General features: G+C 42.3%; 1 protein-coding gene across 3 annotated transcripts in view; it reads right to left on the minus strand.

The window, feature by feature from the left end:
- The window catches only part of HIVEP3 (HIVEP zinc finger 3), a 569,356-nt gene that overhangs the window by 479,672 nt on the left and 62,560 nt on the right, over window positions 1-27,124 (minus strand). For 2 of the 3 annotated variants that reach the window (XM_088835192.1, XM_055402428.2), the window contains exon 2: window positions 7,844-7,924. The exons of the other annotated variant lie outside the window; for it this stretch is intronic. The gene's annotated coding sequence lies outside the window, so the exon portion shown is untranslated. The remainder of the gene's footprint in view (window positions 1-7,843; window positions 7,925-27,124) is intronic. 3 annotated transcript variants of the gene reach the window in all.

Genomic DNA, 27,124 nt, shown 5'->3' on the forward strand with positions numbered 1-27,124 from the left:
CATAACATTGAGCAGAATTCCATGTGCAATAGAGTAAATCCTTGTTTGTTATCCATTCCAAACATAGCAGTGTGTACATGTCCCTCACAAACTCCGTTACTATCCCTTCAACCATTCTTGCCCTCCGCCAGTAATCTCTAAATTTGTGAGTCTCTTCCTGTTTAGTAACTTCATTTGTATCATTTCTATTTAGATTTCACATATTAGGATTTCACAATATTTCTCCTTCTCTGACTGACTTACTTCACTTGGTATGATAATCTCTTTGTCCATTCATGTTGCTGCAAATGGCATTATTTCATTCTTTGAATTGGCAGAGTAATATTCCATTATATATATATATGTGTGTGTGTGTGTATATATATATATACACCACATCTTCTTTATCCAGTCTTCTGTCAATGGACATTTAGGTTGCTTCCATGTCTTGGCTATTGTAAACAGTGCTGCAATGAACATGGGGGTGCATGTATCCTTTTGGATCACCTTTCTCTCCAGATATATGTCTAGGAATGGGATTGCAGGGTGACATGACAGCTATATTTTTATTTTAAGAAATATCCATACAATTCTTCATAGTGGCTGTACCGATTTACATTCCCATCAACAGTGTAGGAGAGTTCCTGTCTCTCCACACCCTTTCCAGCATTTATTTTTTGTGGATTTTTTGATGAAAGCCATTCTGGTTGGGGATATTAAAGAAAAGATATCCAAGAATCCACAGAAGAACTATACAAAACAGATCTTAATGACCCAGATAACCACGATGGTGTGATCACTCACCTAGAGCCAGACATCCTGAAGTGTGAAGTCAAGTGGGCCTTAGGAAGCATCACTATGAACAAAGCTAGTGGAGGTGATGGAATTCACACTGAACTATTTCAAATTCTAAAAGATCATGTTGTGAAAGTGCTGCACTCAATATGCCAGCAAATTTGGAAAACTCAGCAGTGGCCATAGAACTGGAAAAGGTCAGTTTTTCATTCCAAACCCAAAGAAAGACAATGTCAAAGAATACTCAGACTACCACATAATTGCACTCATCTCACACACTAGCAAAGTAATGCTCAAAATTCTCCAAGCCAGGCTTCAACAATACGTGAATGGAGAACTTCAAGCTGAATTTAGAAAAGGCAGAGGAACCAGAGATCAAATTGCCAACATCCATTGGACCACAGAAAAAGCAAGAGAATTCCACAAAAACATCTACTTCTGCTTCATTGACTACACTAAAGCCTTTGACTGTGTGGATCACAACAAACTGTGGAAAATTCTGAAAGAGATGCGGATACCAGACCACCTTACCCACCGCCTGAGAAATCTGTATGCAGGTCAAGAAGCAACAGTTAGAACCAGACATGAAACAACGGACTGGTTCCAAATTGGGAAAGGAGTACATCGAGGCTGTATATTGTCACCCTGCTTACTTAACTTATATGCAGATTACATCATGCAAAATGCCAAGCTGGATGAAGCACAAGCTGGAATCAAGATTGACAAGAGAAATATTAATAACCTCAGATATGCAGATGACACCACCTTTATGGCAGAAAGTAATGAAGAACTAAAGAGCCTCTTGATGAAAGTGAAACAGGAGAAAGGAAAAGCTAGCTTGAAACTCAACATTCAAAAAATGAAGATCATGACATGCAGTCCCATCACTTCATGGCAAATATATGGGAAACAATGGAAACAGACTTTAATTTCTTGGTCTCCAAAACCACTCCAGATGGTAACTGCAGCCATGAAATACAAGATGCTTGCTCCTTGGAAGAAAAGCTATGATCAACCCAGATAATATATTAAAAAGCAAAAACATTACTTGGCCGACAAAGATCCATATAGTCAAAGTTATGGTTTTTCCAGTAGTAATGTATGGATGTGAGAGTTGGACCATAAAGAAAGCTGAGCACCAAAGAATTGATGCTTTTGAACTGTGGAGTTGGAAAACTCTTGAGAGTCCCTTGGACTGCAAGGAGATCAAACCAGTTCATCCTAAAGGAGACCAGTCCTGAATATTCATTGGAAGGACTGATGCTAAAGCTGAAGCTCCAATACTTTGACCACCTTATGCAAAGAACTAACTCACTTGAAAAGACCCTGATTCTGGGAAAGATTGAAGGCAGGAAGAGAAGGGGACAACAGATGAGATGGTTGGATGGCATCACCGACTTGATGGACACAAGTCTGAGCAAGCTCCGGGAACTGATGATAGACAGGGAAGTCTGGCATTCTGCAGTCCGTGGGGTGGCGAATAATTGGATATGACTGAGTGACTGAACTGACTAACTGATTCTGGCTGGTGTGAGGTGATATTTAATTATAGTTTTTATTTGCATTTCTCTAATAATTAGCAATGTTCAACATCCTTTAAAATGCATATTAGCCATTTGTATGTTTTCTTTCAGAAATACCTAATTAGGTTTTCTGCCCATTTGTTGATTTGGTTGTTTGTTTTGATGTTCTTAAGCATCAAGAGGTATTTATAAATTTTGGACATTAATCTTTTGTCAATCACATCATTTGCAAGTATTTTCTCCCAATCTGTCAGTTATCTTGTTTTGTTTATTGTTTCCTTTGCTGTGCAAAAGTTTTTGAGGTTAAGTAGGTTCCATTTGTTTATTTTTATTTCCATTATTCTGGGAGATGAATTGAAAAAGATATTGCTGAAATTTTTGTCAGAGTGTCCTGGCCTATGTTTCTCTCGGAAGTTTTATAGTGTCCAGTCTCACGTTTAGGTCTTTAACCTACTTTGAGCTTATTTTTGTGTATGATGTTAAAGAATGATCTAATTTAATTTTTTACATGTAGCTGTCCAGTTTTACCAGTACCATTTGTTTTAGATATTCTTTTCAACATTGTGTAGTCTTATCTCCTTTATCATAGATTAACTGTCCATAGATGGATGGGTTTATTTCTGGGTTTTCCATCCTGCTCCACTGATCTATATTTCTATTTTTCTGCCAGTACCAATCTGCTTTGATGACTGTAGCTTTGTAGTATAGTCAGGGAGCCTGATTCCTTCAGCTCTGTTTTTCTTTCTCAAGATTGTTTTGCCTATATAGGGTCTCTTGTGCCTCCACACAAATTTTGAGATTTTTTTTTGTTCTAGTTTTGTGAAAAAAACGCCACTGGTAATTTGATAAGGACTGCACTGAATCTGTAGATTGGTTTGAGTAGTATAGTCATTTTGACAATATTGATTCTTCCAATCTACAAACATGGTATGTGTGTCCATCTGTTTGTGCCTTCTTCAATTTCTTTCATCAACATCTTATAGTTTTCAGAGTATCAGTCTTCTATCTCCTTAGGTAGGTTTATTCCCAGATATATATTTTTTTTATACCGTGGTAAATGGAAGTGTTTCTTGAATTTCTCTTTCTGATCTTTCATTGTTAGTTTAAAAATATGCAACAGATTTCAGTGCATTAATTTTGTAACCTGAAACTTTACCAAATTCACCTGGACTCTAATTTCTTCCTACATACATGAGACTTTCTACACAATCTCACCAACAAGCTTCCTCCTCAGTTCAATCTTCCCTCTGCACTGCCACCAACTCACAACTCCCTCTCTAACATATATGTAAATATGGACACATTGGTAAAATACATACACACTGTTTAAGTAAGCAAGAGAAGCTCACTAAAGAAAATTTGGAAAATATATCAAGGAATATCATTCATACTCCATCATTCATATTTCTAATACTCAAAGACTTTTAATAATGTGACCATTTTATTTATAACTTTTGAAATGATATATCTCTCTTTAGTACACAAATCTGATCATTTTCTCCTCTCTTCTTAGAAGGGATCAATTTATTCTACTCCCTGTACAAAAAAGATCTGCACGACCAAGATAATCACGATGGCATGATCACTCACCTGGAGCCTGACATCTTGGAGTGTGAAGTCAAGTGGGCCTTGGAGAGCATCACTATGAACAAAGCTAGTGGAGGTGATGGAATTCCAATTGAGCTATTTCAATTCCTGAAAGATGATGCTGTGAAAGTGCTGCACTAAAAATGCCAGCAAATTTGGAAAACTCAGCAGTGGCCACAGGACTGGAAAAGGTCAGTCTTCATTCCAATCCCAAAGAAAGGCAATGCCAAAGAATGCTAAAACTACCACACGATTGCACTCATCTCACACGCTAGTAAAGTCATGCTCAAAATTCTCCAAGCCAGGCTTCAGCAATATGTGAACCGTGAACTTCCAATGTTCAAGCAGGTTTTAGAAAAGGCAGAGGAACCAGAGATCAAATTGCCAACATCCGCTGGATCATGGAGAAAGCAAGAGAGTTCCAGAAAAACATCTATTTCTGCTTCATTAACTATGCCAAAGCCTTTGACTGTGTGGATCACAATAAACTGTGGAACATTCTGAAAGAGATGGGCATACCAGACCACCTGACCTGCCTCTTGAGAAACCTGTATGCAGGTCAGAAAGCAACAGTTAGAACTGGACATGGAACACAGACTGGTTCCAAATAGGAAAAGGAGTACGTCAAGGTTGTATATTGTCACCCTGCTTATTTAACTTATATGCAGAGTACATCATGAGGAACGCTGGGCTGGAAGAAGCACAAGCTGGAATCAAGATTGCTGGGAGAAATATCAATAACCTCAGATATGCATATGACACTACCCTTATGGCAGAAAGTGAAGAGGAACTCAAAAGCCTCTTGACGAAAGTGAAAGAGGAGAGTGAAAAGATTGGCTTGAAGCTCAAAATTCAGAAAACAACGATCATGGCATCTGGTCCCATCACTTCATGGGAAATAGATGGGGAAACAGTGGAAACAGTGTCAGACTTTATTTTTGGGGGGCTCCAAAATCACTGACAGATGCTGCTTGCAGCCATGAAATTAAAAGATGCTTACTCCTTGGAAGGAAAGTTATGACCAACCTGGATGGCATATTAAAAAGCAGAGACATTACTTTGCCAACCAAGGTCCGTCTAGTCAAGGCTATGGTTTTTCCCGTGGTCATGTATGGATGTGAGAGTTGGACTGTGAAGAAAGCTGATCGCCAAAGAATTGATGCTTTTGAACTGTGGTGCTGGAGAAGACACTTGAGAGTCCCTTGGACTGCAAGGAGATCCAACCAGTGCATTCTAAAGGAGATCAATCCTGGGTGCTCATTGGAGGGACTGATGCTAAAGCTGAAACTGCAATACTTTGGCCACCTCATGCGAAGAGTTGACTCACTGGAAAAGACTCTGATGCTGGGAGGGATTGGGGGCGGGAGGAGAAGGGGACGACAGAGAATGAGGTTGCTGGATGGCATCACCGACTCGATGGACATAAGTTTGAGTGAACCCCGGGAGTTGGTGATGGACAGGGAGGCCTGGTGTGCTGTGATTCATGGGGTCGCAAAGAGTCGGACACGACTGAGCGACTGAACTGAACTGAACTGAACTGACAGTGTCCTGGCTGGTGGATGCAGATGTTCTGAGCCACCCTGTCTCTGGTCAGCACAGTGTCTAGTGACAGCGTTCCCAATGCCCATAGTACCCTTCCCTCTTCATTCTTAAACACTCCATCCTTAAACACCTTTCAAGGCCAGGTTAAAAATCATACTTCTACTAGACTCTACTTACGTGACACCTGTCACAACATGCTGTAACTATGTGGGAAGCAGCGTTAACGCTGACTCTGGAGTCAGACTGCCTTGGTTCAAGTCAGATCTGTGACTTGCCAGGTATATAACTGCGTCAATTATTTAATCTTCTTTGCCTCAGCCTCAGGGATAAAAGGATAAAACACTAGAACTCCACTCAGAGTAATTCTACGAAGACTAAATTAGGTGATCATGTCACTTAGCACAATGCCAGGCACATAGTAAGTCCTCAGAACGTTATTTATTATCATTGTCAAATATCTGTCTCCTCCCCCTACGCCACACACATCCTACAGGAAGGATTTGTTTTTCGTGTTTTTACCTCCTGTCTATGCTCAGTTTGAAGTGATTTATAAATGTATGAGAAATAAATGAATGATCTGTCAAATCTACCTGACATATACTCTTGCTATACATACTCTCATAGTGAAAAAAAGAGGGGAAGGAAAATGGAGAGAAAAAAGGAAGAGGAAGAAGACAGGAAAAATGAGAAGAAGGAGAGGGAGAGGAGAAGGGGGAGGAAAAGAAGAAGGAAGACAAGGAGGTGAGGAGGAGACGGGGGACAAGGAAGAGGAAGGGGGAAGAAGAAGAAATAAAGTGGAAAGGAGGAGGAAGAAATAAGAGCGAGCAAGGAATTTTTTAATTAATTTATTAATTAATAATCAATTCATTTATTTACTAATGATTTTAATTGGAGGATGATTACAATACTGTGATGGTTTTTGCCGTATGTCGACATGAATTGACACTGTTGACGATGGTATCCGAGTTTTGTGTGCACAGAAAACAGGCAGCAGCCATCACAGTACTCCAACTTGCCTCTTGCTGCTAACCCCTTGAAACTCAGGGATACATTAGTCTTAAACCTTAGTACAAAACTCAACATTACATTCTGGACCCTGGGACAACCAAACTGTATAACCAGGACTCTTCCCAGAGAGCGGGCCCTTAGATAGATTAAAGTCTACCATGACTGAACAGGGCCTCCCAAGGAAATTCTGGATCAGCTGGGGAAGAAGAAGGTACGCCAAGCATCCTGTATAGGGCACAATCTCACCCTCACGTGACTGGGGATGGATGCAGCGCTGTATGTGCAGAATACTTAAACGTTCCCTTGCAGCAGAAGTATCTTGGCAAAATCTGCTTGTACTGACTCCAGATATCCTGGCTTCTATTTCTATTCTAGATTCAGTGATAAATCCCCAAGAACTCATAAGTGGTTTCTGCTGCTGCTAAGTCGCGTCAGTCGTGTCTGACTCTGTACGACCCCATAGACGACAGCCCACCAGGCTCCTCTGTCCCTGGGATTCTCCAGGCAAGAATACCGGAGCGGGTTGCCATTTCTTTCTCCAGTGATTTCTAGCATACATAAAAGTACAGAAAGCCTTTGTTTTTCTGATTAGGGAGACTACATAAATTTTTAACTGATTATTAAGAAATAAATGCAAACCTTTGCAGAAAAAAATACATTTCTCTCTGTCTCTGACTGAGTATCAAAGAGGCCTTCGGGGCCTTCACCCTGGCTGAAGCCTGATGGTTTCATGCCAGGTGTAGGGGCCTGTTCCACCCCAACAGCTGTTCTCAACGGCAGTTCACTCATCACCAGAGGCCCGGAGTCTCTGAGCCAGGGGTCAGAGTCCTCAGGGGTCAAAACCCACAGAGAGAACACACGCCTTCCTGGTGGCTAGCAGCATCACTGGCTTGCAGATTTTTGCAAAACCATTAAGCCGGGGACTTGGAAGGCAGTCAGGCCTGAGTTTGAATTCCATCTCTACCACTTACTAGCTATGTGGCCCCGGGGCAAGTTGCCTCATCTCTCTAAATCTGAGTTTCCTCATTTGTGAAAGAGGGATAATAATAGCATTCACCCTTAAGGGTGGTGGTTAGGATTAAACAGATAATGCATAGAAAGGATGCGGGATAGCAGTGAACACACAGGGTACGCTCGCTAAATGACAGCTATTGTTACTGTTATTTAGGAATGGTTTTCTCAGCCTCCAGATTTTTTCCTGTAGTGCTTCCACTGAGAGAGAAAGTCAAATCTGAGGCTGAGGATGCAGAATTGGAAATGATAATAATAGCAAACCGTCAGGAGCATTGACAATGTTCCAGGCACTGTATAGGTGACATTCACATATTTTCTCTGGGTTAATCCAAGTACTACCATGGACCCCATTTTACGGAAGGGTGTAAGAGGCCCAAGGGCATAAAATTACTCACCTTGAGGAGAGGGTGAGAGAGGAGATAGTTCCCTGGGCTGAGTGGTAGTGGGCAGGGAGGTTGGAGTGGTTCTTTAAATAACTGTAGTGGAAAGGAAAGGGAATATTAAGAAATGCCTCTGTGAGTTATGAATCAGTTCCCTTTAATGTTCTTTCAGAGTCACAAGATTGGAATTCCTTTTTAATTAGTGGCTCCATCGTTGTTTTGAGACCACCTAATTCCAAAGGGCTGGTTTTAGAAAAGGCAGAGGAACCAGAGATCAAATTGCCAACATCCACCGGATCATGGAAAAGCAAGAGAGTTCCAGAAAAACATCTATTTCCGCTTTATTGAATATGCCAAAGCTTTTGACTGTGTGGATCACAATAAACTGTGGAAAATTCTGAAAGAGATGGGAATACCAGACCACCTGACCTGCCTCTTGAGAAACCTGTATGCAGGTCAGGAAGCAACAGTTAGAACTGGACATGGAACAACAGACTGGTTCCAAATAGGAAAAGGAGTATGTCAAGGCTGTATATTGTCACCCTGCTTATTTAACTTCTATGCAGAGTACATCATGAGGAACGGGGGGCTGGAAGAAGCACAAGCTGGAATTAAGATTGCTGGGAGAAATATCAAAAAACTCAGATATGCATATGACACCACCCTTATGGCAGAAAGTGAAGAGGAACTAAAGAGCCTCTTGATGAAAGTGAAAGAGGAGAGTGAAAAGGTTGGCTTGAAGCTCAACATTCAGAAAACTAAGATCATGGCATCTGGTCTCATGGGAAATAGATGGGGAAACAGTGGAAACAGTGTCAGACTTTATTTTTGGGGGGCTCCAAAATCACTGACAGATGCTGCTTGCAGCCATGAAATTAAAAGACGCTTACTCCTTGGAAGGAAAGTTATGGCCAACTAGATAGCATATTAAAAAGCAGAGACATTACTTTGCCAACCAAGGTCCGTCTAGTCAAGGCTATGGTTTTTCCCGTGGTCATGTATGGATGTGAGAGTTGGACTGTGAAGAAAGCTGATCGCCGAAGAATGGATGCTTTTGAACTGTGGTGCTGGAGAAGACTCTTGAGAGTCCCTTGGACTGCAAGGAGATCCAACCAGTCCATCCTACAGGAGATTAGTCCTGGGTGTTCATTGGAAGGACTGATGCTAAAGCTGAAACTCCAATACTTTGGCCACCTCATGCGATGAGTTGACTCACCGGAAAAGACTCTGATGTTGAGAGGGATTGGGGGTGGGAGGAGAAGGGGACGACAGAGAATGAGATGGCTGGATGGCATCACCGACTCGATGGACATGAGTTTGAGTGAACTCCAGGAGTTGTTGATGGACAGGGAGACCTGGCGTGCTGTGATTCATGGGGTTGCAAAGAGTCGGACACGAGTGAACGACTAAACTGAACTGAACTGAACTGAATTCCAAAGGGCAGAGTTAGCAGGAGGGAAGGACTTTCACGAAAATTGTAAGCAGTCTCCTACCATGATAAAAACTCAATTTCAAGCCCACCCGACCAATGACCTCTGTACAATCGGTACAGTGCCCTGCAGTGCAGGGTACATCCTAGACGGAAGAAGACCTAACTGAGGCCTCCAGAGACTCAGCTACACTCAACCGCAGAGACCCTCCACAAGCTCCTCCCAGGGCACAGCTCCTTTTCATTCTTTCATTTCCCCACCTCACCCCCTCTTTAATAATGAATGTGTGACTCAGAGGTTTAATGAGTTACCAGAAGTTCACCAGAAGGGAAGCCCATTGAGTAAACGCATAATTAAAATTACGAATGGACAGAGGAATACAATCACTGCAGGAGATGGGGAGCACAGAGGAATGACTCAGGGGTTAGGCTGGTTAGAAAAGGGCCTCTGGGACTTAAATTATTTCTGATGATGATCTGGAAATGAAAGGAAAATTCTGGAACCCTTCCACACTCAAAAGAGACAGAGGAGCCACCCGGGATCCCTTCCTTCCCTCCTCAAATGATCTAGATTGGTAGCCAGGAGTCACTTCCAGCAGAAGTTGAAAATAGCAAAGGCTGAATTCACCAAGGGAGTCATTATCCCTTTGGTGCTAACAACACAAGGCTCTAGCATCAATTACTTCCCTGGTGTAAATATCCTGCGGGAAATTATAAGTTAGGAGAACGTGAAAAGCTAAGGCAGCATCATACTGGGTTTTCTCTCTTGAGCTCAAACCTAGAAATATTCTGTATCTGTGGAGGCCTGACTAGGGAGAGAGACCAGGCAAGATGACCATGCTCTGCCTTTAGAAGAAGGAGGCTGGGCTGTGGTAATTTGCAGAATTGTACGCACTAGTCTGCAGCCAATGATCTATTCCTGTATGGTCAGGATGAGACAGAATAGTCCAGGGGGCTATGAGTTCTTAGGAGAAATGTGGGCTGATCCGAAACAAGAAGTCTTAGACTCCTTGTGTCAGGATCTCTAAAATGAAAGCAACAGAAAGCAGGTTCTGCCTTTGAATCTATTCCAGGAGCTTCTGTAACTGCAGCCACTCCAGGTCGGCTATGCTAATACACCAGCTGTACAAATTCATGCCAAAAATCAAACGATCTAAGTATGATATCTCAATGTCTTGTTCCCATCCAAGTGTGCCTGGTGTTCACAGAGGGCCAAGGCTACCCTATTTTTTCTTCTAGAACACAGAGCAATTGCTTTGGCAAGGTGGAGGGGCGTGAACAACTCAAAAATATTTCCACTAATGGTAATAAAAAGAGATATGGGCCCAAAAGGTATGTATAGAGTTGGAAAGTCATTTTTATTTTTGTTTGATTATAAAGTGACATAGTTTTTAAGTGGCACTGGAAACAAATTACTAAAGCTATAATATCAGCTATGAAGGAAAGGGAAGGTCCTCTTGCTTTCGTGTCTTTTCACTTACATACATTTTCCAAATGGCTTTCTCTGATTTCAGGTTGACAGGAAATGAATCCCTCAGATTGTCAAAAAGCCTTACAAGGGGTGGGCTGCTGCTGCTGCTGCTGCTGCTAAGTCACTTCAGTCGTGTCCAACTCTGTGTGACCCCATAGACGGCAGTCCATCAGGCTCCCCCGTCCCTGGGATTCTCCAGGCAAGAACACTGGAGTGGGTTGCCATTTCCTTCTCCAATGTGTGAAAGTGAAAAGGGAAAGTGAAGTCGCTCAGTCATGTCTGACTCGTAGCGACCCCATGGACTGCAGCCTACCAGGCTCCTCCGTCCATGGGATTTTCTAGGCAAGAGTACTGGAGTGGCTTGCCATTGCCTTCTCCAAAGGGGTGGGCAAGGAGCCTGAAATTTTCTTTTAGTCAAAAGAAACCTATGTCCATTTTGTAAAAGAAAAATAAAACATATGTACGTATATATATACGTGCTTCCCTGGTGGCTCAGAGGGTAAAGTGTCTGCCTGCAATGTGGGATATCTGGGTTCGATCCCTGGGTCAAGAAGATCCCCTGGAGAAGGAAATGGCAACCCACTCCAGTATTCTTGCCTGGAAAATCCCATGGACAGAGAAGCCTGGTAGGCTACAGTCCATGGGGTTGCAAAGAGTCGGACATGACTAAGCAACTTTACTTCACTCACATAGATATACACACACATACACACAGACACACTTAGAAGGTAAACTTATATGTGAAATTAATTATATTAGCATGGAAGGATCCAGTGATTTATTTTTCTTTACTCAATAAAGTAAGGGAAATCATTTATGTTTTTACCATCCTTTCTGAAAACTTACCTCCCAATAATCCATAAGCCACTATAAACGAAAGTTAAAAAAACAGCCCTACATCCCCAAAAAAGCTAAATTTTTGCCATAAAAATCTTTATGCAGGTAACTAAAAGTCCATTCCATCAAAGCAAGTGGAATACTATCCAAAATTGTACTATACTAATCTTGATCCAATCCCCAAACAGTCATTAATTCTGTAAAACACTGCTAAACAAGTAGGTAGGAGTTTCTCATCCATAGTTGCCAATAAATATAAAATATATTTTGCCCAGCCCTAGTCTGATACAGAGGATCAAAGGGTAGGCTCTGGAGCCAAGCCATCTGGGGTCAAGTCCTGGTTCCCACATACAAACAGCTCAGGCAAGTGAACGAATCTCTATGAACCAACCATGTCCTTAAGGTTCCAGTCCATCTGGAAGTACCTGGGAGAACTCACCATTCAAGGACAAACTGGGCAAAGACAGAAAAGTTCAAGATGCAGTCATCCCTATTGTCTAGATTGGACACAGAAAGAAAACTCAGAAGGGTAGTGGAGGAGAAGGATTTCAGAAGGGTTTGTTCATGGTCCAGATCTATTTTTAGCTAAGGGATAAGATGAATACCTAAAAGGTTATAATACAATGAAAAAATGCTCCCAGATTTAGCCAGCTCATAGTCTGAATCACTCCCTGAGTCAGGGCAGGACACAACACCCGCCCCTGTCCTTGAATAGTACAGTTACCTGAGTCAGAGCCTATTTTGAAAGGCTAAAACTGATCTACATCTGGCATTTCAAGGGCAAGCCAATTTACCCATATGAAATCAACCACAGGTGACTTTTTCTCTATTCATAGATGCCGTGGAAATCAGTCTGAAAGTACAGAAGAGGCAACATGGTGCAGCGGAAATGGCACCTACAAACTCCTGAACCACTATGTACTGGCTCTGAGACCTTGAAAAATTATTTAACTTCTCTGAACATACATTTCTCATCTGTAAAATGGGTGGCATAGAAGACTGCTAGTTTTGAGAGCTGCCCAAGAATGTGCTGGGGCAGTTTCATGAATGGAGCCACCATGATGACAGGGACACAGGCTACACATGTGTCCAACACATAGGCTTCCACTCTCCAAGCCTCCTCTAGCTACTCTGCTGCTAACTGTTCAACCTGCCAGATATAAAGGCCAATACTAGGCCCCCAACATGGTACGTACTTAGAGGAGACCAACTGACTAGTTGGCAATGAGTTGATTCCCTTCTATCTTGAAAAGGGTAATATTTCAAATTTCAGATTGTCAAATATTCTAGATATGAATTTATCTTTCCTGCCTGTAGGCCTCAGCCATCACCATTATCCAAGGGCTCACAGAGTGTCCAACTGACTGCTGTGTTGAAAGCCTGATCCTGCATAAATTCATTTTGGACAAAGAAATTCACTCTGCAGCAAAGAAGGTGCACATGGGCACAGGACTGTGTGATCCACTGGTCCTACTACTTAGCAATCCTTCAGAAACTGCTGGTTTGATAGAACACTGTGATAACCTTGAAAGCACAGCTAATGTAAGCTTAGACATTATATCTGCACAAATGAGACACTATTTGGGGGGAGGCAGCATACGGTGACAGATTTTATTTTCTTGGGCTCCAAAATCACTGTGGATGGTGACAGGAGACATGAAATGAAGAGACGCTTGCTCCTTGTAAGAATAGCTATGACAAACCTACATAGCATGTTAAAAAGCAGAGACATTGCTTGTCCAGCAGAGATGCGGAGAGTCAAAGCTATGGTTTTCCGGTAGTCGTGTGGATTTATAAGAGTTGGACCATAAAGAAGGCTGAGCACTGAAGAACTGATGCTTTCGAATTACGGTGCTGGAGAAGACTCTTGAGAGTCCCTTGGACATCAAGGAGATGAAACCAGTCAATCCCAAAGGAAGTCAACCCTTAATATTCACTGAAAGGACTGATGCTGAAGCTGAAGTTTCAATTCTTTGGCCACCTAAAGCGAAGAGCCAACTCATTGGGAAAGACTCTGATGCTGGGAAAAACTGAGGGCAGGAGGAGAAGAGGGTGACAGAGGATGAGATGGTTGGATGGCATCACTGACCCAATGGACATGAGTCTGAGCAAACTCTAAGAGACAGTGAAGGACAGGGATGACTGGCATGCTGCAGTCCATGGGATCACAAACTGTAGGACACAACTGAGTGACTGAACGACACACACTTTAAATAACAGCCATAATCTGGGGCTTGATTCCAATGAACAGAATATAGGTCTGGGAGCCAAGAGAGGCGGAGTGAGAGTAACCCTACTCACTAAAATTCCCAGTAGCAGCTGTGAAATCTGTGTTTCTGATATTTAACAGTTTAGGCTTTGTGGGTCTTAGATATGCTTCCATCACAGGACAGCTTTTGCTAAAATTAAAGCTATAAACAAAGCTATAGCTGCTGCCTGCCTGGTTTCTCTTGGTTATGCCTTCCAATAGCAGAGAAAGAAACTGAGTTGTGTTACCGGCAAGGGGGTTTGACCATGACCATCATAAGAAAGTAGTGATGTTGCTATATAACAGGACAGAAAGGAATATGGATGACGCGTGATAGCCTGACAGGTGATCCACAGGGTGTGCCTTGGTACTTCAATGCCCAACCTTAACTGTACATTGTCAAGTTCATCAACCACTGCCTGATAAGGGCATGGTAACCAGAGGCTCAGACCCCTCGGGGATGACTCACTTTACCAGACAAGCCACCTTAATCAGCAGAAGTGCTAACCAAGGGAGGACATTTTAGAAAGGAAAGCAGACCAGGGAGATGATAGGTCCAAGTTATGGTCTCAGGACCCACTACAACAATAGAAGCTGTAGTTAATCCCACTAACCCCAAAATTCTGACCAAGAAGAATCCTGAACAAGATGTGAGAGGACAGAGTAAACTTAAAGGAAGAAACCAGTGGATCTGAAAAGTACAAGGTACCAGGATCTGAATGGTATAGTGCGGCAGATGCTATTGGTGTTCCCCTCAGATCCCCATTCACCAGCAGGTCTACCCATCCTCCTGCTACAGGTGTTGGCTGCTTATGGCTCACACCTGTATCCCTCTCTAGAGGATTCTTCTTAGCTAATGGGAGCTGCCTTTTCTAGAAATGCATTTTCCTGCTCCCCGAAGGGGTACCTGTGCCTGAATGATGCAGGAAAATAAGAGTTCCACCGCTTTGCCTCAAGGTGGTAAACACTCTACAGTACAATTCACACTCCAGAGCTTCTTCCTCATGGAATTAGGCTCTTAGTTCAGGCTGATATAACAAGGTCCCATAGACTGATAACTTATCAGTTCAGTTCAGTTGCTCAGTCGTGTCCGACTCTTTGTGACCCCATGAATCACAGCACGCCAGGCCTCCCTGTCCATCACCAACTCCTGCAGTCCACCCAAACCCATGTCCATTGAGTCGGTGATGCCATCCAACCACCTCATCCTCTGTCGTCCCCTTCTCCTCCTGCCCCCACTCTTTCCCAGCTTCAGGGTCTTTTCCAACGAGTCAGCGATAACTTATAAACTACAGAAATTGATTTCTCACATCTCTGGAAGTCCAAGATCAGGGTGCTACATGGTTGTGTTCTGATGAAACACAACTTGTAACTCCCTTACAAGTTATAGACTGCTTTTTTCCTATATCCTCATACGGTGGGACAAAAAGCTAGAACGCTCTCTGGAATCTCACTATGAACACATTCCCAACCATCATGATGATGATTAAATTACCCCCCTCCCCAAAGCCCCACTCCTAATATCATCACATTAAGGGTTAGGATTTCAACATATGAACTGGGGGAACACAAACTTTCAGTCCTTAACATAAGCTGAAGCCAGACTTCTTCTAAAACCACCACTAGTTTCTTCCTGTCCTACACTGCTTCTCTCAGCCCATTAGGTGTTTCATAAGAGCAATCCCTCAATCAGCAGTATCTTGCTCATGCTCCCATCTCACCATGCTTCTGGGTACTCAACGTAGTAGAGCTATCCAGTGTACATTTCTGTGCACCATCCCACATGCTTGCATGCTAAGTCGCTTCAGTCGTGTCCAACTCTCTGTGACCCTACGGACTGCAGCCCTTCAGGTTCCTCTATCCATGGGGTTCTCCAGGCAAGAATACTAGAGTGGGTTGCCATGCCATCCTCCAGGGAACCTTCCCAAGTCAGGGATTGAACCTGCATCTCTTATGTCTCCTGCATTGGCAGGCTGGTTCTTAACCACTATTGACACCTGGGAAGCCCTGTGCATTCCACATAAAGTCCTAAAGACAGAAGATAGTCTAGGTTTGCATTTAGCAAATATCTACTCTCCTCTCCTCCACTGTGGGCAGAGAATCCCATCTGCTCCATGGCAGCAGACTACATTTTCCCAAAATAGCTGTAACACTGTCTCCCATCCCTCATGTGCTTCTTACAATGTAACCTTAACACTCCTTGGATCAAGAGTTGGGAACTGTGTCTCTTCCCCTTGAATGTGGGCAGGCTTTTATGACCGTTTTAACCAAACAAGAGTGGCAGAGGTGATGCTATATGACTTCCAAGGCTGGTCAGAAAGAACAACATAGCTTCCACTTGGTTCTCCAGAACAATTGTGCTAGAGTTCTAAGCCTCCTTGTGAGCAGTCTGACAGTCCTTCAGTCACCAAGCTGAGAAAGGCTGAGCTAGCCCATGGAGGAAGATCATGTGGAGAAGCCTAAGAATATTGGCCAGCCCCCTGTTATGCCAACCCCAAACATCTTCAGACTGCAACTATACCGGTGACCCTGAGCCAGGACCACCCAGTGGAACCTTTCCTGAATTCCTAACCCAGAAGAACCATGAGAAACAGTAAAATGATTGCTACTACTTAAGCCACTAAGGTTTAGGAAAAATTTTTCCATAGCAATAGTAACCAGGATACCTACTGATACCAAGCTTAGTCACATCACTTGTTTTGGCCAATGGGATTTTGCATCTTGTACTTCTGCCATCATTGTCAGAAGAGCATGTCTTGGGTGCAAACAAGCCACAGACACAAGAAAAGTAAGAGATGTGTGAAGCAGACATAAACAAAACATGCAACCTGGAGCCAGTTCAGATTAGTTAAACTTTAGCCAAACTGACTTGCAGATGCATGAATGAGAAATAAATGCTTCTAGCTCTAGGCCACTGAGATTTTGTGGGATTTTTGTTGCTGTTGTTGTTGTTGTTATATAGCATGATGGCAATAACTGATCCAAGAGGAAATAGGAAAGCATTCCCTGTTCCCAAGAATAGGATACTTCATAATTTATAATTAAAGGGGCTTCATGACGATTATTAATATAAAAGTGAAAATAGCAGCATTTTCCAATAACACATTTATCCCGAAATTTCAATATTCCTCTCCTTTTCGTTTCAACATCACTACGAACAAAGCTAGTGGAGGTGATGGAATTCCAATTGAGCTATTTCAAATCCTGAAAGATGATGCTGTGAAAGTGCTGCACTCAATATGCCAGCAAATTTGGAAACCTCAGCAGTGGCCACAGGACTGGAAAAGGTCAGTCTCCATTCCAATCCCAAAGAAAGGCAATGCCAAAGAATGCTCAAACTACCACACAATTGCACTCATCTCACATGCTAGTAAAGTCATGCTCAAAATTCTCTAAGACAGGCTTCAGCAATATGTGAACCGTGAACTCCCAGATGTTCAAGCAGGTTTTAGAAAAGGCAGAGGCACCAGAGATCAAATTGCCAACATCTGCTGGATCATGGAGAAAGCAAGAGAGTTCCAGAAAAACATCTATTTCTGCTTCATTGACTATGCCAAAGCCTTTGACTGTGTGGATCACAATAAACTGTGGAACATTCTGAAAGAGATGGGAATACCAGACTACCTGACCTGCCTCTTGAGAAACCTGTATACAGGTCAGGAAGCAACAGTCAGAACTGGACATGGAACAACAGACTGGTTCCAAATAGAAAAAGGAGTACATCAAGGTTGTATATTGTCACCCTGCTTATTTAACTTATATGCAGAGTACATCATGAGGAACGCTGGGCTGGAAGAAGCACAAGCTGGAATCAAGATTGCTGGGAGAAATATCAACAACCTCAGATATGCAGATGACACCACCCTTATGGCAGAAAGTGAAGAGGAACTCAAAAGCCTCTTGATGAAAGTGAAAGAGGAAAGTGAAAAGGTTGGCTTGAAGCTCAACATTCAGAAAACAAAGATCATGGCATCTGGTCCCATCACTTCATGGGAAATAGATGGGGAAACAGTGGAAACAGTGTCAGACTTTATTTTTTTGGGCTCCAAAATCACTGCGGATGCTGATTGCAGCCATGAAATTAAAAGACGCTTACTCCTTGGAAGGAAAGTTATGACCAACCTAGATAGTATATTAAAAAGCAGAGACACTACTTTGCCAACCAAGGTCCATCTAGTCAAGGCTATGGTTTTTCCCGTGGTCATGTATGGATGTGAGAGTTGGACTGTGAAGAAGGCTGATCACCGAAGAATTGATGCTTTTGAACTGTGGTGTTGGAGAAGACTCTTGAGAGTCCCTTGGACTGCAAGGAGATCCAACCAGTCCATTCTAAAGGAGATCAATCCTGGGTGTTCACTGGAAGGACTGATGCTAAAGCTGAAACTCCAATACTTTGGCCACCTCATGCGACGAGTTGACTCACTGGAAAAGACTCTGATGCTGGGAAGGATTGGGGGCGGGAGGAAAGGGGAATGACAGAGAATGAGATGACTGGATGGCATCACCGACTCTGTGGACATGAGTTTGAGTGTACTCCAGGAGTTGGTGATGGACAGGGAGGCCTCGCGTGCTGTGATTCATGGGGTCGCGGAGAGTCGGACATGACTGAGCGACTGAACTGAACTGAACTGAAGCCCAATTATTGATACAGGTCCCTTTTCTGAGGCCCTAAAGACATGTAACAAATGACCTCAAGGGCTTTCATTAATCAGCCTCCATAGAATGAAATGTTGTCAGGTGCTCTAAGTGCCTCAAAAAGAGGACAATGGATAGACAGAAAATCTCCTCAGCAGCCATTAACTAGAATGAGAGGCCACAGAAGACAAGAGTTAACTTATAAGTCCCTTGAGATAAGAGATCAGAAATCCCTTCAAAAAGGGACAGATAGTGATCCATCCAAGAAGCATATTATAAGTAAAAAGCATCAGTGATTCATTTAAACCAGGAATATAGAAAATAAACTTAAACCTAAAAGAGAAAGGGCTGCAGATATTTACCCATACATAAGGACCAAAGTGAAGAGCCATGCAAAACAAGAAAAGGAACCAGAGTCCAGGTGTCCAGATGAAAGCAGACATCAAATCTGGGGCTTATTAGGGTCAGTCTTGGCCAAAAGGGCTCAGCTTTCCTGGGTCCAGTGATCCAAATGAATATTTGAAGATAATTCACAGTATACTAAGAATAATCATTATCTAGTGCCTTTTTAAAATGGAATATAAATTGATTGGGAAAGGAAATTTCATATCAAATGATTCAACAACTCATGTGTTGGTGTTAATTTTAATTTCACATTAGCCTTGTCGTTAATCAAAACTGTATTTCCTGAGAATCCCTGGGGCTTCAATGGACCATAAGTATATGAAAGTAATTATGTGTCTTTCTCTAGTCCATAAAGTGGGACCAGATGGGATATTGAAACTCTTACTCATTTTTGAACAACTTTAGATACTGACTCTGGGATACGGACTTGAGTCTACATTCAAACTCACTTCATCACACTAACCAGACTGGCAAATGTATTGAGACTATCAGAGTCTCTTAGAAAGTCAACCTTGAAACATTTCTAAAAGAAGGAATCACCAGAGCCTGATCTGATTCAGATCAAGCATTTTATTTCGACCACCCTAGATGTGGAGGCCCACAAAACCCACCGTTTCAGGATTTCTCAACACCAGCACAACTGACATTCTGAACCAAACAACTCTTCACTGTGGGGGCCTCTCCTGTGCACTGCATGATGTTTGTTTACTAGTATCCTTGGCATCTGCCAACTAGGCGCCAGTAGCCCTTCACCCCCGCCACTGGTTGTCACAGCCAAAAATGCATCCAAACATTGCCAGATATCCCCTGTCGGGCAAAATCTCTCCAGTTGATGATCAATGTCTCAGTGTGGCCTAGCCATAAAGAGCCAGCTTCCTATATATGAAAGAGAAGCAAAAAGCCTTTAAGATTTAAGGGTATAATCAGTTCAGTGCAGTTCAGTTGCTCAGTCATGTACAACTCTTTGCAACCCCATGAACCGCAGCACGCCAGGCCTCCCTGTCCATCACCAACTTCCGCAGTCCACCCAAACCCATGTCCACTGAGTCGGTGATGCCATCCAACCATCTCATCCTCTGTCGTCCCCTTCTCCTCCTGCCCTTAATCTTTCCCAGCATCAGGGTCTTTTCCAATGAGTCAACTCTTCACATCAGGTGGCCAAAGTACTGGAGTTTCAGCTTCAGCATCAGTCCTTCCAATGAACACCCAGGACTGATCTCCTTTAGGATGGACTGGTTGGTTCTCCTTGCAGTCCAAGGGACTCTCAAGAGTCTTCTCCAACACCACAGTTCAAAAGCATCAACTCTTCAGCGCTCAGCTTTCTTTATAGCCCAACTCTCACATCCATACATGACCACTGGAAAAACCATAGCCTTGACTAGACGGACCTTTGTTAACAAAGTAATGTCTCTGCTTTTTAATATGCTGTCTAGGTTGGTCATAACTTTCCTTCCAAGGATTAAACATCTTTTAAATTCATGGCTGCAATCATCATCTGCAGTGATCTTGGAGCCCAGAAAAATAACGTCAGCCACTATTTCCACTGTTTTCCCATCTATTTCCCATGAAGTGATGGGACCAGATGCCATGATCTTAGTTTTCTGAATGTTGAGCTTCAAGCCAACTTTTTCACTCTCCTCTTTCACTTTCATCAAGAGGCCTTTGAGTTCCTCTTCACTTTCTGCCATAAGGGTGGTGTCATCTGCATATCTGAGGTTATTGATATTTCTCCCGGCAATCTTGATTCTAGCTTGTGCTTCTTCCAGCCCAGTGTTCCTCATGATGTACTCTGCATATAAGTTAAATAAGCAGGGTGACAATATACAGCCTTGACATACTCCTTTTCCTATTTGGAACCAGTATGTTGTTCCATGTCCAGTTCTAACTGTTGCTTCCCGACCTGCATACAGATTTCTCAAGAGGCAGGTCAGGGGGTCTGGTATTCCCATCTCTTTCAGAATTTTCTACAGTTCATTGTGATCCACACAGTCAAAGGCTTTGGCATAGTCAACGAAGCAGAAATAGATGTTTTTCTGGAACTCTCTTGCTTTTTCCATGAGCCAACAGATGTTGGCAATTTGATCTCTGGTTCCTCTGCCTTTTCTAAAACCAGTTTGAATATTTGGAAGTTCACAGTTCACATATTGCTGAAACCTGGCTTGGAGAATTTTAAGCATGACTTTACTAGCATGTGAGATGAGTGCAATTGTGCGGTAGTTTGAGCATTCTTTGGCATTGCCTTTCTTTGGGATTGGAATGAAAACTGACCTTTTCCAGTCCTGTGGCCACTGCTGAGTTTTCCAAATTTGCTGGCATACTTAGTGCAGCACTTTCATAGCATCATCTTTCAGGATTTGAAATAGCTCAACTGGAATTCCATCACCTCCACTAGCTTAGACAAGGTTATATTATAGCACCAGTTCTCAAAATTTTTTGTCTGCCTGATAGATTCAAATTCACAAGTGTAACACTTTTACGGACATACTCAGATTCTGACAAACTTTGACTTTAGGTAAAATGCAAAACTCTACCAGTTTATTCTGACTAAATAATAATATTAAAATGCAAATTGGTAAAAATTTTGTTTCTATGGACTGAACAGTGTCCCTCAGAAAAAAATATATGTGGATACAGATGGCCAATAGGCACATGAAAAGATGTTGATGCTCAACATCACTAATTATTAGAGAATTGCAAGTCAAAGCTTCAGTGATTTATCACCTCACACCAGTCAGAATGGCTGTTATCAAAAAACTTGCAAATAATAAATGGTGTAGAAGGTGTGGAGAAAACAGAACCCTTCTACATTGTTGGTGAGAATGTAAATTAGGGTGGCCACTATGGAGAACAGTATGAAGGTTTTTAAGAAACCTTACAGTATGGAGGTTTCTTAAAAAACTAAAAATAGAGTTGCCATATGATCTATTAACAGCAATCCCAGTCCTGGGCATATATGCAGAGGAAACCCTAATTTGAAAAGGTACATATACCTCAATATTCATATCAGCACTATTGACAATAGCCAAAACAACCTTAATGTCCATCAGCAGATGAATGGATAAAGAAGATACAGTATACATGACTTCTCTAGTTGTCTAGTGGTTAGGACTTCATGCTGTCACTGTCAAGGGTGCAGGTTCAATCCCTGGGTGGAGAATTAAAATCCTGCAAGCCACGCGGTATAGCAAAAAAAAAAAAAAAAGATGTGAGAGATATATATATATATATATATATAAAACAGAATACAACTCTACAGGTTTCAGAGGGAGCATGACCCTCTTGACCCCTTGATTTTGGACTTTTAGCCTCCAGAACTTTGAAACAATACATTTCTGTTGTTCTAAGCCACTCAGTTTGTGATACTTAACTACAGCAGACGTAGAAAACTAACATAATTTGATCTAGGAAAAATGTTTAACCTGATTTAATTTTTAAAATTTAGTGATTTCCACATGAAAATCTGCACATAGTTGTTTACAGGAACCTTATTAATAATTGTCAAAATATGGAAATAACCAAGCTGTCTTTTGGTAGGTGAGTGGATAAATTGTGGTATAGCTAAACAATAGAATATTTTTCAGAACTGAAAAAAAAGAGCTATCAAGTCACGAAAAGACATGGAAGAACATTAAATGCATATTGGTAGGTGACAGAAGCCAATCTGAAAAGGCTACATACTGTATGATTCCAACAATATGACATTCTTCCTAGAAAATGCAAGATAAGTGGCTTTCAGGAGTCAAGGCAGGGGAGATGAACAGGCAGAGCAGGGAGGATTCTTAGGGCACTGAAAATACTTTGCATGATAGTATAATGATGAATATATTTCATCATGCATTTGTCCAAATCCACAGAATGTACAACAAGAGTGAACCTTAAGGTACACCATGGACTTTGGGTAATTATGCTGTGTCAATGTAAGTTCATCCTTGGTAACAAATGTACCTCTCTGGTGGGGGATGTTGATAAAGGAGGCAAGGAGTATGTGGAAAATCTCTGTTCCTTCCTCTCAATTTTGATGTAAACATAAAAATGCTCTAAAAAAAATTTAGCCTTTTTAAAAAAATTATGGCATATTGTGAAAACATCAACAATGATTTACTAGTTGCAGTAAATTATTGGGTTGGCCAAAAGTTCTATAACATTTTACGGAAAAACCCAAACAAGCTTTTTGGCTAACACAATACTTCTGTTAATAATGCAATCATAGCTGATCCAACGTACCAAAGTGTCACCACATGAGAGTGAAATTCGCCACAGCACAGGATTTTGGTGTTGTGTCCCTGAGAACTGAGAGGTAGAGCTTATAACAGTTATTCATTTTGGCCACATTAATTTAGAATCTACAACACATATACAAAGTCTAGAAATAATCTTAAGAAGATTGAGGAGGAGACTGGAAGACAGAAAGTCCAACTACTGCTGTCACACCACTTCCCACGATGCAAAATCCAAACTCACGAGCAGAGAATGGGCGCACTTTGCAGTCCACTCACAGCCTTTTCTCTAGGCTCATCTTTGCCAAATCCTATATCCTACCTGCTCTGTTTCATCTGAAGCTGATCCAGGGCCTCCCAAACTTTTTCAGGTCAAGGCACACTCAGAAAATAATAATCTTCGAGGGTTCACAGGGATAAATAGACAGGGTCAATAAGGAAGCAAACCTGTACCTCTTCAAGGCATCCTGGGTCACCACAGCTCACACTGCGCTGGGAAGTTCTGCTCTAATCCGCCAGGATCGTCCCTGCCTCTGTTCTCATGTAGGAAAGCCCTACCTCTCACTGGGTCCACCTTCCTCCACCTCACAAACTGCTGTTTCTACTTTAAAACCCAGCTCAAGGACCATTTCATCTCTGATGTCTTTCATTCCTCAGCTCTGCCACTCCCCACCCCACTGCACCCAGTACCAAGACCTATGTCATGGCTCTTGCCATCATGCTGGACTGCCATTGGAGCCACCCCACCCAGAATGTGATCTTCTGTGGTCCAGGGCAAACTGGGTCAACAGTGATCCAGCAAATATTTATCAGCCTCCTATGAGAGGCAAGGCATGGGACCAAACAGTCATAAAGATCCAAGGATGAATGAGGAGAGGGAGGGTCCCTGGTCTCCTGGAGCCCACGGTCCAATAGGGATGATGGACATTAAACTTTCACTCACACAATTAATTATTTAATTTCAACAGAGGGGCAAGTTTCCAAATCAATGAATGCATCTAACAAGTAGACCTGATCTATTCTGAGAGTCAGAGAAAAGTGCCTTAAAAGGGTGACACATAACTGATGAGGTGAGAAAGATAAATAGGAATTAATTAGCTATGGGTTGGACTTGTATGAAAGCAGCACTCCATGTTCTAAACCAAGCATTCTGGCTCTTGACATCTTCACATCCATAGGACCTGACTCAGGCAGATTCTAAATAAATACTTACTGAATTAAATTTTTAAAAATGTTTGAGTACCTCTAAGCACTTTGTCTGTGTGTGTGTGTGTGTGTGTTCAGTTGCTCAGACATGTCCAACTCTCTGTGGCCCCATGAACTACAGCACATTAACTCCCCACTAACTCCACCCGGGAAGCCCCTTGTCTATAAATGGGTTCTTCCAAATAATAATTGTTACTTTGAAATCCTTTTCAACAATTAAAATGTAAAAGCATTTATTGAAACATTATGATATGCAAGCGTCTAAGTGCTTAAGATGTAAAGACAAACAAGAATTTTTTATGTGAAGAAGACAAATGAAAGCCTTCTAAGTAAAGTCCACAGGAAAACCATGGAGGAAAGAAAGCAAACAGTATGGACTCTACTTCCAAAGAAGTATGAGGCTTTGGTAAGGGACAAAGGCATTAGAGCATATATTAGTTATCAACTGTTGAATAAATTATCCCCCAATCTGAGAAACTTACAACAATACACATTTATTATTTCCATTTCTGTGGGTCAAGAATCTAGGGCAGGTTTAGCTGGGTCTTCATTATCAGCTTTAGGGTCTCTTCAGGCTGCAATCCAGAGAAGGCAATGGCACCCCACTCCAGTGCTCTTGCCTGGAAAATCCCATGGGTGGAGGAGCCTGGTAGGATGCAGTCCATGTGGTCGCTACGAGTCAGACACGACTGAACAACTTCACTTTTACTTTTCACTTTCATGCATTAGAGGAGGAAATGGCAATCCACTCCAGTATTCTTGCCTGGAGAATCCATAGACGGGGGAGCCTGGTGGGCTGCTGTCTATGGAGTCGCACAGAGTTGGACACGACTGAAGCAACTTAGCAGCAGCAGCAGCAGCAGGCTGCAATCAAGGTCCTCGCCCTGGGTCTCTCATAAGGCCACCATCAAGGCATTTGCTGGGGCCCTAGTCTTCTCAAGGCTCAACCGGGGTGTGATCTGCTTCCAAGTTCACTCAGCAGTTGTTGGCACTCACAGGCTGTTGGCAGGATTCAGTGCCTTGCTGGCTATCAGCCAGAGGTCATCCTCAGTTTCTTGCCACATGCTATCAGCCAGAGGTCATCCTCAGTTTCTTGCCACATGGGCCTCTCTAACAGCTGACTTCATCAAAGAAACAAGACAGAGAGAAAGAGAGGCTGCTAGTAAGACAGAAGCTACAGTCTTTTGTAACCTAATAATGGAAGTAATACCCATCACTTTTGCCCTGTTCTATTCATTGGAAGCAAGTCACTAGGTCCTGTCAGCATAGGGAATGAGGAGATGGGGACCACTGGGGGGCATCTTATGTCCGTCTAAGATGGCATCATACCGTGCAGACTCCTGAATACCAGTGAGGGGAACTTATATTTTACTAGGCAGTGGGGATCCCATGACAGTTTTAGGGGCACAGGAGTGACAGGAGTAGAGTTTTTCTCTACAGAGAGATTACACAGTACTGTGTGGGAGGGACTGGAAGCAGAGAGTGTGTTTGGAGTTGGGGAGATCAGTTAGGAAGCAAAGAAAGGGGCAGTGACATTTGCAGGTGTGACTTCTTGGAAGCAGAATTAGAACAGACCAGAGACTGAGTGGTCCTTTAGCTGCCTGTTTCAGGGTAGCATTCTGGAACAAGCAAGCCCATCAAGTCTGGCTATGAATTGGGAGCCCCAAGTTGGGTTTATGGTTTCAAATGCCTCCACCTGAGGCAACTGCTGTCCTCTCTGAGCTTTAGATAGCTCTCTCTTGGGGGAGGATCTCCTAAACACATAACGCATTCATTCCTGTTGCTCCTCTCCAAGGCAGTGTTACTCCATCCCCTGAAATTATCTGTTCTAATTCTGTCTCCAAGATATCACACCTGCAAACGTCACTGCCCCTTTCTCTGTTTCCTAATGTAAATAAGATGTAACTTCATCTCTTACTATCTTAAAAGTAAGGATGATATAAAAATGTAGGAGGCTTACTTACAAGCATGTTCTTGGAAACCCTGACTCAGCCTGTCTAAAGCGATTTCTCATAGTAAATCAAAACTGCTGCGAGTACAGGGTCATTGACAATGTAGTTTGTTAAATTAAGATGAGATTATGCTGGAGCAGAGCGAGCCTCCAATTCAATATGACTGGCGTCCTTATAAAGAAGGGGAAATTTAACTATTTACAATAGCCAAGACATGGAAGTAACCTAAGTGGGCATCAATAGATGAATGGAAAAAGAAGATGTTAGAGATATAGATCGATAGATAGATAGATAATGGAATATTACTCAACCATAAACAGAATGAAATAATGCCATTTGCAGCCACAAGAGGGGCTTCCCCAGTTCATGGGGTCACAAAGAGTCGGATACAACTTAGCGACTAAACCATCATGCAGGAACATGAATGGACCTAGAGATTATCATACTAAGTCAGTCAGAAAGAGAAAGACAGAAATCATATGATATCACTTACATGTGGAATCTTAAAAAATGGTACAAATGAACTTATTTACAAAACAGAAACAGACTCATAGACATAGGAAACAAACTATGGTTACCAAAGGGGAAAGGTGGGGAGGGGGATAAATTAGGAGTTTGAGATACATGTAAACACACTACTATATATAAAATAGATAACCAACAAGGACCTAGTGGATAGCACAAAGAACTATACTCAATATCTGTAATAAACTATAAGGGGAAAAAATCTGAAAAAATAATATACACAGACTATATAACTGGATCACTTTGATGCGCACCCGAAACCAACACAACATTGTAAACCATTTATACTTGAATTTAAAAATTAAAATTAAAAACATTAATAAAGAAGAAAATTGAACACAGACATGCACACACATGCCATGTGAAGACTG

Source organism: Moschus berezovskii, chromosome 4 (genome assembly GCF_049115385.1).
Source record: "Moschus berezovskii isolate FMDL1 chromosome 4, NW_MosBer_1.0, whole genome shotgun sequence".
Lineage (NCBI taxonomy): Eukaryota > Metazoa > Chordata > Mammalia > Artiodactyla > Moschidae > Moschus > Moschus berezovskii.